Genomic DNA, 15751 nt, shown 5'->3' with positions numbered 1-15751 from the left:
ACAGGGCACAAAGCAGGCTGGTTTGGAGATGGGGGTCCCATGGGACAGGGAGCTCCAAGCAGCCAAAGGAGACAAGAGCACCCAACCCCAGATTGGAAGAGGAGAAAAAACTCATCCACTGCAGTGGAGGGTTCAGCTCAACAATGCTGAAGTGAAGAAAGGCAACAAAGATGGAAGGTGCTTGTAAGCAGCCAGCTGGAGCATGGAAGAGCTGATGGGCAGGGGGCTGGAGCAGGGAAGACCTGACAGGCAGGGCCTTTCTCTGGCACAAAGCACTGCTGCACAGGAGAGCTGGCAGGTATCCACAGCTCCCACTGACAATAAACTACTTTCTATGCAAACTGCTGGCCAGAGCCAAAAACAGCACAGCTTTTCCGAAATATGCTTGCCCTTCCTCCTCTCTCGTCTGTCCCTTTTATCTATTGTTTTCATGGTGGCAGCTTTGGGTTTTGGAGGGTTGGTTTCACAACCAGCTGAATTATCTCTGTCTCCCTGAAACGTCCCTTCAGTTAATACAACAGGGAAATATTACAGAGGAAGAAGAAAAATTGGAACAAGCATGAGCTTCCACATAATCCAGTGCAGAGGTGGAGAGCAGTGGTGTGATGGCCTCAGGACAGAACAGATGAACCCTGGTGGAAGATCAGCACACACACAGCTGAAGGAGCTGCAGCCCTGCTCCACAGCTGCCCTCCCACAGCCATGTCCCTGTGTCCCCAGACCCTCAGGGACATGTCCAGTCAGCCCCTGCACCATCAGACCTACTGCAGACAGCCAGCACAGGATCTGAGCTTGTGATTACTTAAACACATCATAAATGGATTAGCCCTCTGCCTAGGCTGATTTGGGAGATGCTTTTCTTCCAAAATCATCAGCAGCAAGGACGATAATTATAGCATCCTCAGGAGGAAAAAATCCCAAACAACAATGCCCCAAAAATCCTACACCTGGCTTTGAGAAGCAGCCTGCTCCTTACACCTGATTTCAAAGCTGTATTTCCGTGGATTTCAAAGCTGTATTTCCATGCATCCTGACCTACATGGAAAGGTGCAGAAGGGCAGGGAGAGCACACTGCTGATAATACCTGTAGCACACAGGTGAGGCACAGAGCCAGAGCCAAGCTGCAGGCAGCACCCAAGCAGGGCAGGGTCCCTGCACCAACAGCCCCTCACCACACACCCTCTCACATAATTTCTATGTGACCACCAGTAGAAAAAAAAACCCACAGCCCCCACAAAACCTCCAGCTCCCGCAGACCTCCAGGGAGGCTCCCCAGCTCCCTCCTAAGGAGCACAGAGCCCCCTGAGGGTCCCACAAAGCTCCTGCCCCTCCCAGCCCAGCACTGCTCTCAACAAAGCCCAGCTGGAGTCGGGAGGGCAGAGCACACTCCGAAGGTCCAACAACAGCTCCACAGTTCTCATGGCAACAGCAAAATGTGACTTTTGGTTTATTTTAACTCTGAAAAGCTGCCCAACCTCTGGAAGTGAAATTTCCACACACATGCTGCTGGGGCCTGCCTCTGCCCCACCCTGAGAGCAAAGCAACTTCAAGGACAGGCAGAGCTCAGCAAAAATGCACTCATGGCTCATCAAGCTCCAGGTGAAGTGCCTGCACCACTTCAAACAGCAAAGCCCAGGGGATGGAAAAGTATCCCTGCAAGAGATGAACAGACTCCCCAAGAACTCCTTGGTCCCTGCATCCCAAAGAGTGCTGGATTAAGCTTAGTTAAGTGAAGATAAAATTCTGCCTCGTGTTCCCTACTGTGTTGTGCCAAAAACTCTTAGTGGATATGTGATTATTCCAAGCTTCTATGACTGTTCATTACCAGTTTGTGCAGAAACTTATGTTTTCTTTAGTATTTGTATCAGCTTGACCATGAAATTGACCATTCTGTTCTTCTAGATCTACACCTAAGTGCAAAAGGAACAGTTCTGCACCTGGTAAAAAATAGCACTTTTTACTTCTCCCTATCACAGCCTCAGCTCCTCTCTAAAGTAAACAGGGTTTGACTTATCCTGACAATATTTTCATGCTTCTACTAACTGCCCAGTTTTACCACAGACATACCTCTGTGACCCTGCCCCAATTCAGATCATTCTCAAGGCAGCAGCTTCCCACTGGTCTGTACAATAGCAGCAGGTACTGTGATTCCCTGCTCTGGTTTCTCGGGGATATCTCACTCCCTGCTGCCACTCTCATCCCATTAGCATTTCACCTGGCACAGTGCAAAGTCTGGGCACTGCTGGCACCACCTCTGTGTTTCACAGCCCTGCACTGCCCGGCGTGATTTCCAGAGCTCGCTGGCACAGCACTGTCACTGTCACATTTCCTGAAAAATCCCTCGCCGGGATTTCTTCTCCTGGGAAGCTGAGAAGCTTCAGAGAAAAAGGAAAAACAATATTACCTTATTTTTTCTCTCCTATGTTTTGCTGCTTTGGAATGTGGTCTGGAGAGTGTTTACCAACAGGTGCATGTTTGATTGGTTTCATGTGAATTGTTTTTGCTTAATGGCCAATCACCATCAGCTGTGTGAGACTCTGAGGAGTCAGTTATGAGTTTTTATTATTCATTCTTGTTAAGCCTTCTGTCTGTATCCTTCTCTTTCTTTAGTATAGTTTTAGTATAGCATTCTTTAATATAATATAATATAATATAATATAAAATAATAAATCAGCCTTCAGAGAACATGGAGTCAGATTCCTCATCTCTCACCTCGCCCTGGGGACCTCACAAACACAACACAGCACATTTCCCCTGACAGAGCTGCTGCCCTCTCCTTCTGTCCCAGGCTTGGGACAGTCTCCTAACACCAGAAAGCCAGAAAACTGCTTTTGCCTCCTCCTGCTCCTATGGCTGTCACAGAGGAAACTGCAGGAGTAGGTGAAGCAGCATCCTTCACATTACCCTGCTGCAGGCGCCAACGCTTTCCCCCCTGCCCCAAATAAAGAGAAAGGAAATTTTCAGAGGCAGAGAAGGGAGATGGAGAGCAAATTCCCCTTTCCAACACGTCCCTGAGGCAGCTCCTCTCCCTGACCAAACTCCTTCCCGTGCGTCTCGCCCTCATCCCTTCTCCCTGTGAGGGATGCCAGGGAATCCTAAGGCACATCCAGACCCCCTGCTCTCTCCCTTTCCCACATTCCACTAGCAAACCTTGCTCACAGAAGGCAGGAGTGACAGCAGCAAGGCTGTGCTACAGGTGGCTGCACATCTGGGTCACCCCTATCAAAACCATCCATCACGATTTCCCTTCTTCACCGTAGGCAGCGAGGAAAAAAAAGAGCAGCAATGAATTAATCTCCAGCTGACTTTCCATCACTAACAGAGCTACTTTTTATACCATTCCAAGATCCTGTGGCTGCTTGAACCTGGCAATCATGACCTTACAAGGCTGGAAAAGCAGCACTTGAGAGCCTCACTGTTACCAGACAGACCCTTGTTTCTGGGAAGGATTGGGTAACGTGTTACAGAAAGAGCTAACTCTCTGGAGAAGGCATTTATCTTTTTAAAAGCAGTGAAAAAAACCCCAGCTTTTCACTTTTAAAAGCAAAGAAAAAGCAAACTGTATTTCAAGCCCCTGTGGCAGGGGTGAATACCTGGGGTTTGACTGGGGGGTTTGTGCTCAGGAGCTGAACAGCCACTGCTCCTTCCCCCACATTTTTGAATTTCTCTCCTAACTTTGAGCCTACACAGTGGGAGGAAAGACGGTTTTGGGTCAGATGAAATGTTTTAGTGGAATAAAATATTTCATTTTGGTTTGCTCTCTTTTACACTTCTAGCTAAACAGAATTCCGCAGAATTAAATTTAGTCTGAAAATACCATAAAAATAAAAATGTGCTGGGAAAAGAAACATAGCAGCTCTTCCACCAAAAAAAAAATCCCCAAAAAAAAAACACCCACAAACCAAAACAAAAAAATGGGGGAAACCATCACTTTATTCCAGTTAAAATAAAAAGTGACACCCTTGTAGCTTTACCTGAACCATTTCTGTCGGTGTCCAAGGCCAGGCTGGACAGGGCTTGGAGCAACATGGCTTAGTGGAAGGGGCACTAAAAAAGCCACCCCTCCCAGAAGAAAAATGAAAGGAAAAAAAGACTGTCATAAGTTCTGGTTCTCACTCTGGTATCTCTGATGATAGGGAAACATCACAAAAGAGAGATTTTTTTTCATGCTTCCCTCCACAAAAGATGATGAAGAAAGTGGATCTTGCATAAAAGTAAACAAGCATGAGGGATAAAAAGACTATTTCTCCTGTCCTTTTGCCTTACATCTCCTTTGCCCTTGTGTTTCCCTGCACCACCACCACATGAATCTGTAACTGGTATTTGTTTAATTGCTGTTATTTACTGTTTCCACAGAGCTGGAAAGGCACTTGGGGAACACAGACAAGTCTCAGCCCCAGACAAGACACTGGCTCTGGTATTTAACCCCAGTGTTTGGTACCAAGTCTGGATTTGTTGCCTAAAAGCACTCCTAACATGAGGTGACACTCAGGAAAATTCACTGACAGCCAGCCCTCACCAGGCAGTGCAGAGCTGCAGGGACAGAGTGAAAGGACAGGGATACAATACAGTGGGACAGGAGTGTGGAGGAGCTGGGAATTGTGAAACAAGCAGCTGGGGACAGAAGTGTGAACTCAGGCCTGGCAGAGAGGGCACTGGAAATTCCCCTTTTCCTGCATCTTCTCAGAAAAGCCCTGAGATGATTCTTGTCAGTGCTAAAGGGCTGAAGGGCAGCCTGTAACTGATGCTGTGCCTTCCTCCCCAGGAAAATGAGTTCCTGGAACCAAAACAGCTTGGTTCCCAGGAATTAACAGCTGGAATTAACATGGGAGAGCAAGGTGCTCCAGAAGTTGCAGGGTGCCTGTGGTCCTGTTCCCTGCCACTGGCCAGTAAAAGGATCTGGTGGCTCTGAGAGCAGGAGGGAGCACCCACCCCACAGAGCATCCTGGTGGAAAGCCTGGCTCCAAACCCTTTTTGTTACCACAAACAGTGCCCCCCACTGCACAGGGGTTCCTGCCCTCCTTCAGACCCATCTGTGTGTCCCCAAGCCAAGCTGAAAATCACCTTAGTGACAGAGAGTGTTTTCCCTCAGGTAGCCACTCCATCAAATATTGAAAGAGCTATTACCTTTCAGGGATGCCAGCACACTGGCTGTGTCCATTATTTATAACATAATGTATTCATTATGCATTTATCCCATGCTCCTATCTGCTGATCTCATAACAGGCCCTTACATACAATTTTAAGCAATTAATCCTACCTTAATTACAGACAAATATATATACAAGCCTCAGGACATCTCTTTCTTACATTTATCAGGAGTAAGCAAACATATCTAGAAATAAATCTGGTAGTCAGGGAAGAGAGGGACATGGCCAAGCAGCCTGGGAATCATAGAACTGGAGCCAGGCACATTTCAATTAAAATTGTCAGCTTGGGCTAGCTGAAAAAATTAAGTCTTGTCCTGCCACAGATCCCTCCCACGACATCCATTTCCCTGCTGGTGGATCACTGAGCACATGGGCGCCAGCCCCAGTGCTGGTAGAGCCTCAGGGGGCAGGGAGGTCCTGCTCATCCCTCTCCTTTGTGCCTCCAGGTCCTTTTTCCCAGTCCCACAGGAGGGGATCAGTCCTGGGATCCCCCCAGCAAGAGGCAGCTGCTCAGCCTGGTGCCCCTCTGTTGCAGACCCTGAATTATAACACAACTCCTGTCCTCTCTCCCATACCCAAACCAACACAATGGTGACTGAAAAAAAACTTTTAAAGAGGGGAGAGGAAAGGGGAGAGAAAAAAGCCTCTCTGGACACATCCAGGATGCTCCTCATGAATCACCACAGATCAATACAGAGAACTATCAAAAACTATCCCTGGCTTCAGCAGGTTTTGCACTGGTCCTTATCAGATTGGCCCAGGAGCACAAAGCTGCTGAAGCCTTTCAAGGGAGATCTGTCTAAGGCTTGGCTGAAGATTGTGGAGAGTCCTTAGCAGACCCCTGAAATGCCTCTACAAGCAGATAACATGGATGCAATACCTGCCCAAACTGGCACCTACACTTTTACTTCTTCCACCTGGGAATGTTCCCTACCTGCTGGAAAAGACAGGCACAAAGGCAGCAGGTACCAGTCCCCAGCAGCACCCCTGCCCTCCTCTGAGAAATGAAGCCAGCCTGGAATGCTACCAAGTGTTTTAAGGAAATAAATAATACTTTAGAGGGGGAAAAATTTTTTTTTTGTTTTTAACCAGAGGTCCAGGAAAAGGACAGCGCTCCACATCATACCAGAATCAAGTGTTTGAGGCTGCTCTTTCTTTATAAGGCTTTAAGACAGGCAGACCCTCCAAGAAGCCCTTTATTCTTTATTTACCTAAAGTGAGACACTGCAGACCCAGGTTTAATTCACTGCTCTACTCTTAGCCCGTGAGGTGACCTTGGACAAGTTGTTCTGTCAAGATTCTCAGCTGGTGTCAGCTGGCACCGTGCCACCACAGCCAATTTAAACAATTTGAGATGCCAGCCCCAGAGCCCTGGGTCCTCAGCCTCCCTCTCCCGAGCAGCTCTGCCACCCCCACGCCCAGGGGCACTCGAGTGGGGGCAAGAAGAGAACTCATGCTTCCCTTGGACAGTACATGGTTTTCATAAAATGAAACAAAAAGCCTGGTTTGGTTTTTGGGATTTTTTTTTTTTTAATAGCCTTATGATCAAAGCTTTAAAAATATTGCTGAGCTCTGGTGAGGCCCCACCTGGAATTCAGCTCCGGGGCCACCGACACCACAAGATGGATGGACCTGTGGGAGCAAGTCCAGAGGAGGCCACAAAGATGCTTCTGCTATGGAGACAGGCACCCCTGCAACCTCCCTTTGGATCAATTCTTCATTCAAGAGGCTTTTGCATTACTCAGTTGCTTTCTTGGACAACTCCTCCACTTCTGAACAAGCCTGATTTGCTGCCTCCTCTGATTTAGCGCAAGAACAAATCCAAAGAACACGAAACTCAATTTTGTTTTACTCTGTCAACAGCCAGCAGCAAAGTTAACTAACTTGAGGGTGTTTTTAAGTGCTGCCTGCCTCTCCTGCCATGCCACTGCTGTCCCAGCTGGAGCACAGAGCCAGCAGCACCTTGCTGTGAGCACAGCTGATGGAACCTGCCGAACAAGCGAGCTGCGCATGGCTGGGACCAGTTCCCCCTGAAGTGAAGTGCTGCACTGTCTCACAGGCAACACTCATTTACAAGAGATTCCTTCTGCCCCATCCTCTCAACAACATACAAATCAAATACAAACAACATACAAATCAAATGTAGAGGTGCACTGAGAATTGGAGGGTAGGTCTTGTCAGAGGAAAAAGGAATGTCCATGTAAGGCTCGTTTCTCCTCCTGCTTTATGTTACAGGATGTTCTGGCCATCTTAGGGAAAAAAAAACAGTTGACTCTATCTCTGAATAAGGATGATTTTAATAGCAGACCCTTCAGTTGTTTGTAGCTCAGTTAGCATGTTTTTGGCTTGGATATCAAGAAGATTCTTTTCCTGGACTTCAGCAAGCTCTTTTCCCAATCAAACCATTAAAATCTGTTTGCAGTTCTCACTGGATAGGTGATGCCTGCTGCTGTGCACTGCAATCCCTCAGCCACCACGGGGACAGGCACACTTCCCAGGGCTAATCCCCAGGGACAGGGCAGAGCACTTGAGGACCAGAGCTCCACCTGGATACCCGTCACTCCTGAGCCTGGAGAACCCCACAGATTCTCTCGTGCCTCAGTTTCCCTCCCTCGCAGGCTGCAGACACGCCTGCTCACCCCATTTCCCCCAGCAGGATCGGGGGCTGAGGACAATGTGGGTTGAGACACACCCTGCTCCCCTCTCCTCCAGGCTATTCCCAGGTCCCAGCCAGGACCTGGGGACCATCTGCTTCCCACGGGGAAGGCTTATAGGCAGATGACATTCCATGTTAGCCAAAAGAGTCCATAAAAGGCAAATAAAGTCCCAGCAAGTACTGTCTCACACAGCCTTCTCCCTGGACACCACATCTGGACTCCTCTTCAATGCCTCCCTTCCTCCTGAAGAACAAGGCCCAGGACCTTTCCCTGGAGTCCTTGGTACAATGCTCCTAGTCCCAGGAATAAAAAAAAAAAAAACCAACCCCAACCCACAAAAACAAAACATCAAACCTAAAAAAAACCACCAAAAACCCACAAACAAGCAAACAAACTAAAAGGAAAGCAAGAAAAACCCAGCTTAAACATCTCCAGTTCACCTCAAGCTTCAGTCTTTAATCTGGCCTGGAGTCCAGCCCTTTCTGCTGGATGCAATATCCTGTCCCACTCCCTTCCTTTCTTTTCCCTCCAACAATCAAACACATTGAGAAATCCTGTTATTTCCAGAGTCTTCTCAGCCTGCTTCTAAAGAAAAGCTTATCATCTGGAGATTGTACCCACTTTATTTTTAAATCTGAGCATGAAGCTGAAATCCAGCCATGCAACAGTATGGACACAGGGACTGCACCTATTTCCTGTCTCACCAGGTAAAGCTGGTCCCCTGATTCAGCATTCTCCTAATAGTGATGGAGGCCTCAACATCCTCCCAAAAGTGATGGAGGCTTCAACATCCTCCCAAATTCCTGGGCACAGCAGGCTCATCCCATGGCCACCTCGCTGTCCCAGCAGCTCCACTGCTATGGATCCCAAGCTGACAAAATCAGGGCTCAGTCTCACCTGAACATTCCTTTGCTGACTGCTGTGGAGACCTGACCTTCTGCAGGAGGTGATGCAAGGAAAGGGAATGTGAACCTTGCCATGGGACAAGACAGAGGGAATGTGAATCTTGCCATGAGACAAGACAGAGGGATCCAACCCCGAGGGATCTCCAGCTCACTGCAGACTCCCCATCCAGATGCCCTTGGCAGTAAGTAACAAGGACAGGCTGCTCAAGGCTGCAGGAGTCTGACAGTCCAGCAAGGATCCCACAGGGAGGAGAGACAGAACACCTGCATCCCTGTAGGGTCAGCCAAGAACCCATTCACGAGCTGCAAATTACACACATTTACCACCTTGTTTCCACAGGCTTTCCCTTTGATGCTGTGAGTAATGCCGAGCAGCCACAAGGATTTACTCACCGTGCAGCTCTGCTCTCCTGAGAGCATGTCTGCAGGAAGGGATGATTACCGTGGAAGGACCTGGAACACGCTGCCCACACCTGGGCATGCCTGACCACTCCTGCTCAGAAAGCCACAGCAGCGGAAGAAAATTAGGATGAGGTTACCAGTGGCTTTTGGCATCAGTCTGACTTGGCTCCTGCTGATTAAACCCAGAGCAGAACAAAGCTTTTCAACATCCCCAGCGCCCTCCAAAGCCCCAAGCCTAAAGACTGCTCCAGAGTAGGGCAAGGAAGGCAAGGCTAGAAAAAGAGTAAAAGCTTTAAACTCTCTAAATTTGTTTTTAAAAATGCACTGCTGAAGCTCAGCTGTGGGCTGTGAAAGGAGTTGGGAGAGAGAGCACAGCACACTACAGTTCCCACCACCAAGCTGCTGCACTGAATCCTAAGGTGCACCCCTCAGACCCTGCTCTCCTGTGAACCTCATGTGGTTTTCATTCCAAACCACAAAATTCTGAAATTTTCAGGCTCAGGTTTCACAAAACCTGGCTGTTTTCTTCAGCTTTTACTATTAGGGAAGGATTTATGAAAACTAAATTTTCTATGCTCGTCAACAGGAAGTCCAGAAGGGGTATCTTAAACCACTCCAAAGGAACAGAAACCAGAAAAAAATCCAGTGATCTTCCTAACTACCAGAGAGTTGCCATCAATTTAAAGAATAGAGCCAAAACAGAGTGAAGTACCGTGGGACAGGCTAACACCTAGAAGCAGGTCAGGTCCAGGGTGAGGGGAGTTTTCCAACAGCAGGGCTGGATGCTGATCTCCTAAATGACCTGTCCCATACCAGCACATAATTTTTTTAATGCCTGTAACCTCCTAAGAGGATGCAGGCACAAATACATGCCACATGAATATATGACAGGTTCAGCCGAGTCTTTTGAGCATCTCTGACCAAAAATGGACAGTGTGACCAGCCTGCCTTTTCTAATTATGGACTACTGAAGATTAGCAGCAGGAAGGAAGTGCTGGGAAAGGGCTGGGACAGAACCAACCAAGTATGCCCACCTCCTCATGAGCTCTGCTGTTCTGACCACAGCCACCACCCAAGGGCTCCCTGTTAATGCCTCTCACCAAGTCATCTCAGTGTACTGATTTGGCAACAAACCTCCTTCATTTATGCTGGGCTAGTTTTCTGCTGGGTTAGCCTGCTGGAAGGGCTCAGCTAAGTGCCACCACCATGCCAGAGCCCAGGCAGGAGGCACCAATGAGGGCAGGAGCAGCCAAAAGCCATGGACAGGGCAGGACTGAGCCTGCACAGCTCCATCAGCACAGGCAGGTGTGCAGCACAAGCAAAAGGAACATCAGCTACTGAGTCCTTCTGCAACTCACCCTCTGCCAGCCTGATGTTCTCTCTGCTGTTGAGCAGCTGGGGCAGCTGGCAGCCCTCTGCCCTCACACCCTGCTGCAGCCAGAGCTCCTGAGTATCCCGAGCATCCCGCATGGCCATCCCGAGCATCACAACCCTGCAGTTCCAGGTGCTGTGCCAGAGTCCACCTCAGCCTTGGCAAGCCAGACAGCCTGGCATGAGGCCTGGCACTCCCACAGCACTTCAATGAAGTGGGCTGCACACAGACCCTGAGATATGGGAGTGCTGGAGGCAGTTCTCCAGCCACAGCCAGCTGTGCAAGCCCTGTTTTGCTGGCACCTGAAGCTGCTGCTGCCAGCCAAGCACGGTTTTGGTCAGGCCCCCTAAGCCCTGCAAGCAGCACTGCAAGTCCCATCCCTGCTGCTCTCCAAGCTGCTCGACACAAGGGCTCAGTCTCAGTCAGCTGTGGGTGCAGGACCTTGAACAAGTACTAAATAAATGAACAAGTCATTTCCTGCAAGGCCAAACACGCTCCCTGCCAAAGAGGTCACATACCACGCTCTGGCCTGATGCCTCTCCCGAGTTTGTGAGGGTAAATTCCCATATCCAGGGGTCCAACGATTACAGCAATACATCTGGGCTAGGATTACTCAGGCTGAAGCTAGGATTACGCTCTGCTGAAGAAGTGAGGAAAACAACTGCTTTTGTGCTTTCATTGCGTGACCTCTAAAGTTCGGTTTGGGTTTCTTGGTTCACACAAACCAAAACACTCCAATCAGGGAGTTTTCACTTCAGCTCTCAGCTAGAGGACCGGGATCTGTCCCACCAAGGTTCTTCTGCCTTATTTTGGCAGAAAGGAGATCTGTAAGGAAAAGCCCTCTGAGGCAGGGCCCATGACAAAGCCATCAGGAGCAAACAGCCTACGTGGCTCATTCCAGCCTTGCCAGCTCCTCCAACCAGCACAGGGGTGGAAGGCGGACATGCCCAGGATCTTTGCTCCCCATCTCACATCACACCACCCAGGATTGCTCAGAGGCTTTCTAAGAGTGTGTTTTCATGACATGGATGCTTTCAACACACCACAGTCCACAAAGACCGGGCAAATACCGGTCCTGTGAAAACAGCCTGAGCTTCGTTTTTAGGGTAAGTCTCAGAGCCAGTCAAAACTCATCTGGCAGGCCCTGCTCCACCATGCTGAACACTTCACTCCCATCAAGTTAAAACAAGACTTAAAAGAAACCTGAATCTTCCACACTTGAATCACGCAGGCAACTCCATGTGCTTGGATGTGCCCATCCCCATGAGTAAGGGCTGCAGAATCAGACCCAGCTTTTCCTCACCACCCTGCCAAAGACACAGACTGAGTTGCCATTTTTTCTTGCCACAAAGAAGAAGAGAAAAATCCCACTGACTGATGCCCCTGCTATTTCTGCTGTCCGTGACAGCAAACTGGTAAAAGGCCTGACTCAGAAGCCTCCCTTGAAAAACCTGAATCATTACAATTTAGAAGACAAGTCTCATATAATGAAGTCTCCACTCCTCCCTCTTTACAATAGAGATTTCGAGTCAGACTGATGGGGGGATAAAGAAAAGGGGGAAAATATAAACCCAGCCTCACACTTTGTTCGACCCTTTCTGCACGGGTGGCAGTGAGGCAGCCAGAGGTTGGCAGCTGGATCTGGGGTCTGCAGGGCTGTGTTTGGTCTCAGTTACACCTCTCAGTTACCAGTGTGACCTCCTTAATGCCAGAGCAGAACCACAGACTTATACTGCCAGCAAGCAAGAAAGGGGGGCACCCCAGCTGTATGATCACATTAGACAGTGTGAACTTGGATTTCTTCTTAGCACCATATCTATTTCCAAAAGCTTGACCCTTGTGGGATAGAGATCATTAGAATGAGCCTCACAGAAGGCTATAATGTTTTAACACTTTGGTATTACACATCATTTAGCATCAGGAGATCTCAAACTCACTTCACAAAGTAGCCTTATTTTCGAGACCCAGCCAAACAAGACATGGAGAGCTTTGACTAAGGGCCTCAGAAAAGCAGGGGCAGCTACCAGAGCAGAACCCCAGAGCTCATGCCCTGTTCCCTAGAGCTGTCTGCTCCAGATGGAGCAACTACACTGCTGTGGTTACCTGCCTCTTGCCTGTTTCCTGTGGAGACGTGCCAGCACACACACCTCACAAGGAGGCTCTGGCACCCAACATCCTCTGCACACACACACACAGAGGTCTGCAGTGATTCCAAAAGCCTGGCTCCTCCAGATCCAGGCCATGGCTGAAACAGTGCCTGAGGGAAAGGGGACTGATGAAGAAAATCTGCAGCACCCAAAACAAGCGTGCATCATGCAAAGAGGTGATGGAGCAGCAGTCACTTCAGCACCCCGGGCAAGCCTGTGCTCAACCTCATACTGCCATCAGTCCCTCTGGCATCAAGGATGTTGGGAGCTGCATATGCCACATGCTCTCCAAAAAGCACACAGTGAAAACCACCCCAGAGCCTCCTGCCAGGGCAGCAAAGCACCACAGTCTAGTCAAAAGTTTATACTGTGGATCCTAAATGCTGCTTTTATGTGGGAGAAATACTGAAAGAACTACACAGAAATACACCTTTCCACCTCCTGAGCACAACACAAATGCTGGAGAGCATCAGGCTGTACCCAAGGCTTCCCTGAGAGCCTGCTCACTTTGGGCCCATGCAGCACCAGCAGATGCAGTGGATGCTGTGGAAAATTTCCCCCTGTGACATGATTCCTCCCCCTGTCACTCCTGGCTCTGCGTGGCAAATGCCATTCCTCACCTCTCGGATTAACTTTGAGCAAACTCTGATCACAAGGTGAGACAGGCTCCCAAAGTGAAGCAAAGCAGCCAGAGCCCTGACACAAGTCTGCTGCACTAGCTGGGGAACACTCTGGCAGCTCAGGCAGAGCACAAACGCACCTGTGGCACCAGCCTTTACAGCAGATGGAGCTTCTTCTGCATAGGCAGGGATTCCAAAACATAGGATGGGAACGAGCACTGCACTTAAGAGAGAGGAGTGCACTCTTCATCTTCCCGCTGATGGGAAGGGGGAAGAGAGCACACGTGTGGCCCCAGCACCACAGCCCTTCTCACCAGCAGCCTTTGAAGTTTAGGTAAAGGAAGGATGGATACTGGTGTCACACATCTGCATCTTCCGTGCTGGCAGACTTGAATATACCTCAGTACATACATAAACTCCTGTTTACTTACAATGATGCTCATCTTTTTCCTGGCCTTACTTCTTCGAAGCAATCACCACGTTTGTAAGAAAAAGCGTAAGTTTAAGAAAACATGGGGGGGGGGGGGGGGAAGAAGACAATTCGATTAAATTGAGGGCATAAAAGTCCCGAATCTTAAAAACACATCCCAACATCGTTATACTCCACAAGAAATACTGCGTTCAAGCCGTAGCTGGTGTTTGTGCTCCTCTCTGAACATCAGAGCATTCCTCACACCATGCTGGACACCGTGAAACCCTTCAGACACGTCTGTTTATTCAAAAAGCAAATTCGAGTCACGGAGGCGTACGCTCTCCTTTTCTTAAAGGCAAATAAGCCTTGCCTAAATTCTGCTTACATTCGCGGCTCCGCAGAGCAACAACGCGACCCGCTTCCCACCGCCCCCCGCGCAGCCCAAGCGCGGCGGGCAGGGCACCCCCACACCCGCGGCTCCGCAGGAGAGCTCCGGGCACCCGGTGCCCGCCGGGACCCCCGGGGCGGACGGGCCCCGCTCCGCACGCCGAGCTCCGCCAAGTTTCGCACCGCTCCCGCGGCCGCCTCCGGCGCGCAACGCCCCGGCTCGGGAGGGCCCCGCGCGGACCCCGTGAGGGAGCCTCGGCCGGCGCGGACCCCGTGAGGGAGCCCCGGCCGGCGCGGCCCCCGCGGCGCCGCCCTCCGCTCCGCAGCCGGGCTCGGCCGGCCCGGCCGCTGCCCCCCGCCGCGGCCCCGCACTCACCGCCGCGCCCGGCCGCGCAGCCGGCCAGCAGCAGAGCCAGCGAGCACAGCGCGCACAGCGCGCAGCGCTGCCCCCTCAGCAGCCGCCCCCGCCGCCGCCGCCGCCGCTCCGCCGCCGTGCCCGGGGCGCCCATCGCGGCCGCTCCGCTGCGCTCCGACCGCTCCCCGCGCCGCGCCGAGCCCCGCCGGGCGCCGCAGCGCCGCCTCCGCCCGCCCACCGCGGGCGGGACGGGGCGGGGGCCGTACGGAGGCGGCGGGGCCGGCGGGGCTCGGCCCCTCCTCGGGCAGCGCTCGGAGCGGGCACGACGGCGGCGGGGTGCCCGCTGTCCGCTGCCTGCGGGTCTCTGGGCGGGGACGGGGCTGGCTGGGCATCGCCTTTGGTCAGAGTCGCTCCATCGCACCCATCGCACCTCCCGCCACCGCTCGGGACCTCTCGGCATCACCGCCTGGGCTATGGCCTGTACCGCTCGTGCTGTGTTGGACACAGAAAAGCCCCAGCGCGCCACTGACCCCTCACCTGTGATCCCGGGCACAGCGGGAGGCAGCGCTCGCTGCCGCCCCTGCGCCTTTCAAACAGCCGGGAGGTTTCTCGTTGCGGGTGGTTGGGGATTTTTCCCCCTTTCCCACACTCTGCCCTGAAGTTTTTGCCGGGTGAGCAGCCACCTGTCCCACCTGCCCTTCATCCCGGTCCTGTGTGAGCCCTCTCACTTCCCATCACTCTGCTGGGCACCCCGGCACCCTGGCTCACACACCACCTGCTCTGGCACAGGACAGCCCACACACAGCCGCTCCAGCCCTCCTCTGCTGAGGCTGCCGTGCTCAAAAAACCTGGGCCTGCCAGAACCTTTCTTTCCCCCTTTCTTGTAATGTCGTAATTGCCGCTGGAGCATTGGCACAAACGCCTAGAGGCTGTGCTGACCCGGAGCGTTGTGCACACACCAGGGAAGAGCTGCCCCTGCAGGGCCCACGCTTGTGGAGACACTCCATTATCCAGGAGGTGCCATGGAGTTTCCCAAGGGATCGACCTTTTTGGCTGGAGAGACACCTTCAGCTGAGATGAATAGGACAGCAGAACGAATACCTCTGTTCCTAAGGTCTGACTGTTCCCCAAAAGCTGCCATGACACACTGGGCACAGACTGAAATGAAAGTAAACATCACTGTCAGTAGTTCTGGTCAGTTACCAACCTTTCTCAATAAAGACAGTCTCATTCTGGGGCAGCAACAAATTATGTGCACCCACCCTCGCCTGAAAGGGTTTCTGCCACTTCTGAAATTGACCAGGATGTTGGTTTCCAATTCTACTCTTACAAATTCACTGCTTA

General features: G+C 51.1%; 1 protein-coding gene across 1 annotated transcript in view; it reads right to left on the bottom strand.

Annotated features, from left to right (window-relative positions):
- The window catches only part of LOC103819267 (sodium/potassium/calcium exchanger 3), a 179623-nt gene extending 165070 nt beyond the window's left edge, over nucleotides 1–14553 (bottom strand). The window contains exon 1 of the mRNA XM_050973191.1: nucleotides 14429–14553. The gene's annotated coding sequence lies outside the window, so the exon portion shown is untranslated. The remainder of the gene's footprint in view (nucleotides 1–14428) is intronic.
- Nucleotides 14554–15751: the final 1198 nt, after the last annotated feature.

This window comes from Serinus canaria, chromosome 3, assembly GCF_022539315.1.
Source record: "Serinus canaria isolate serCan28SL12 chromosome 3, serCan2020, whole genome shotgun sequence".
In the NCBI taxonomy this organism is placed as follows: domain Eukaryota; kingdom Metazoa; phylum Chordata; class Aves; order Passeriformes; family Fringillidae; genus Serinus; species Serinus canaria.
The sequence above is the reverse complement of the archived record's forward strand: the minus strand, read 5'-3'. Positions and strand labels throughout refer to the sequence as shown.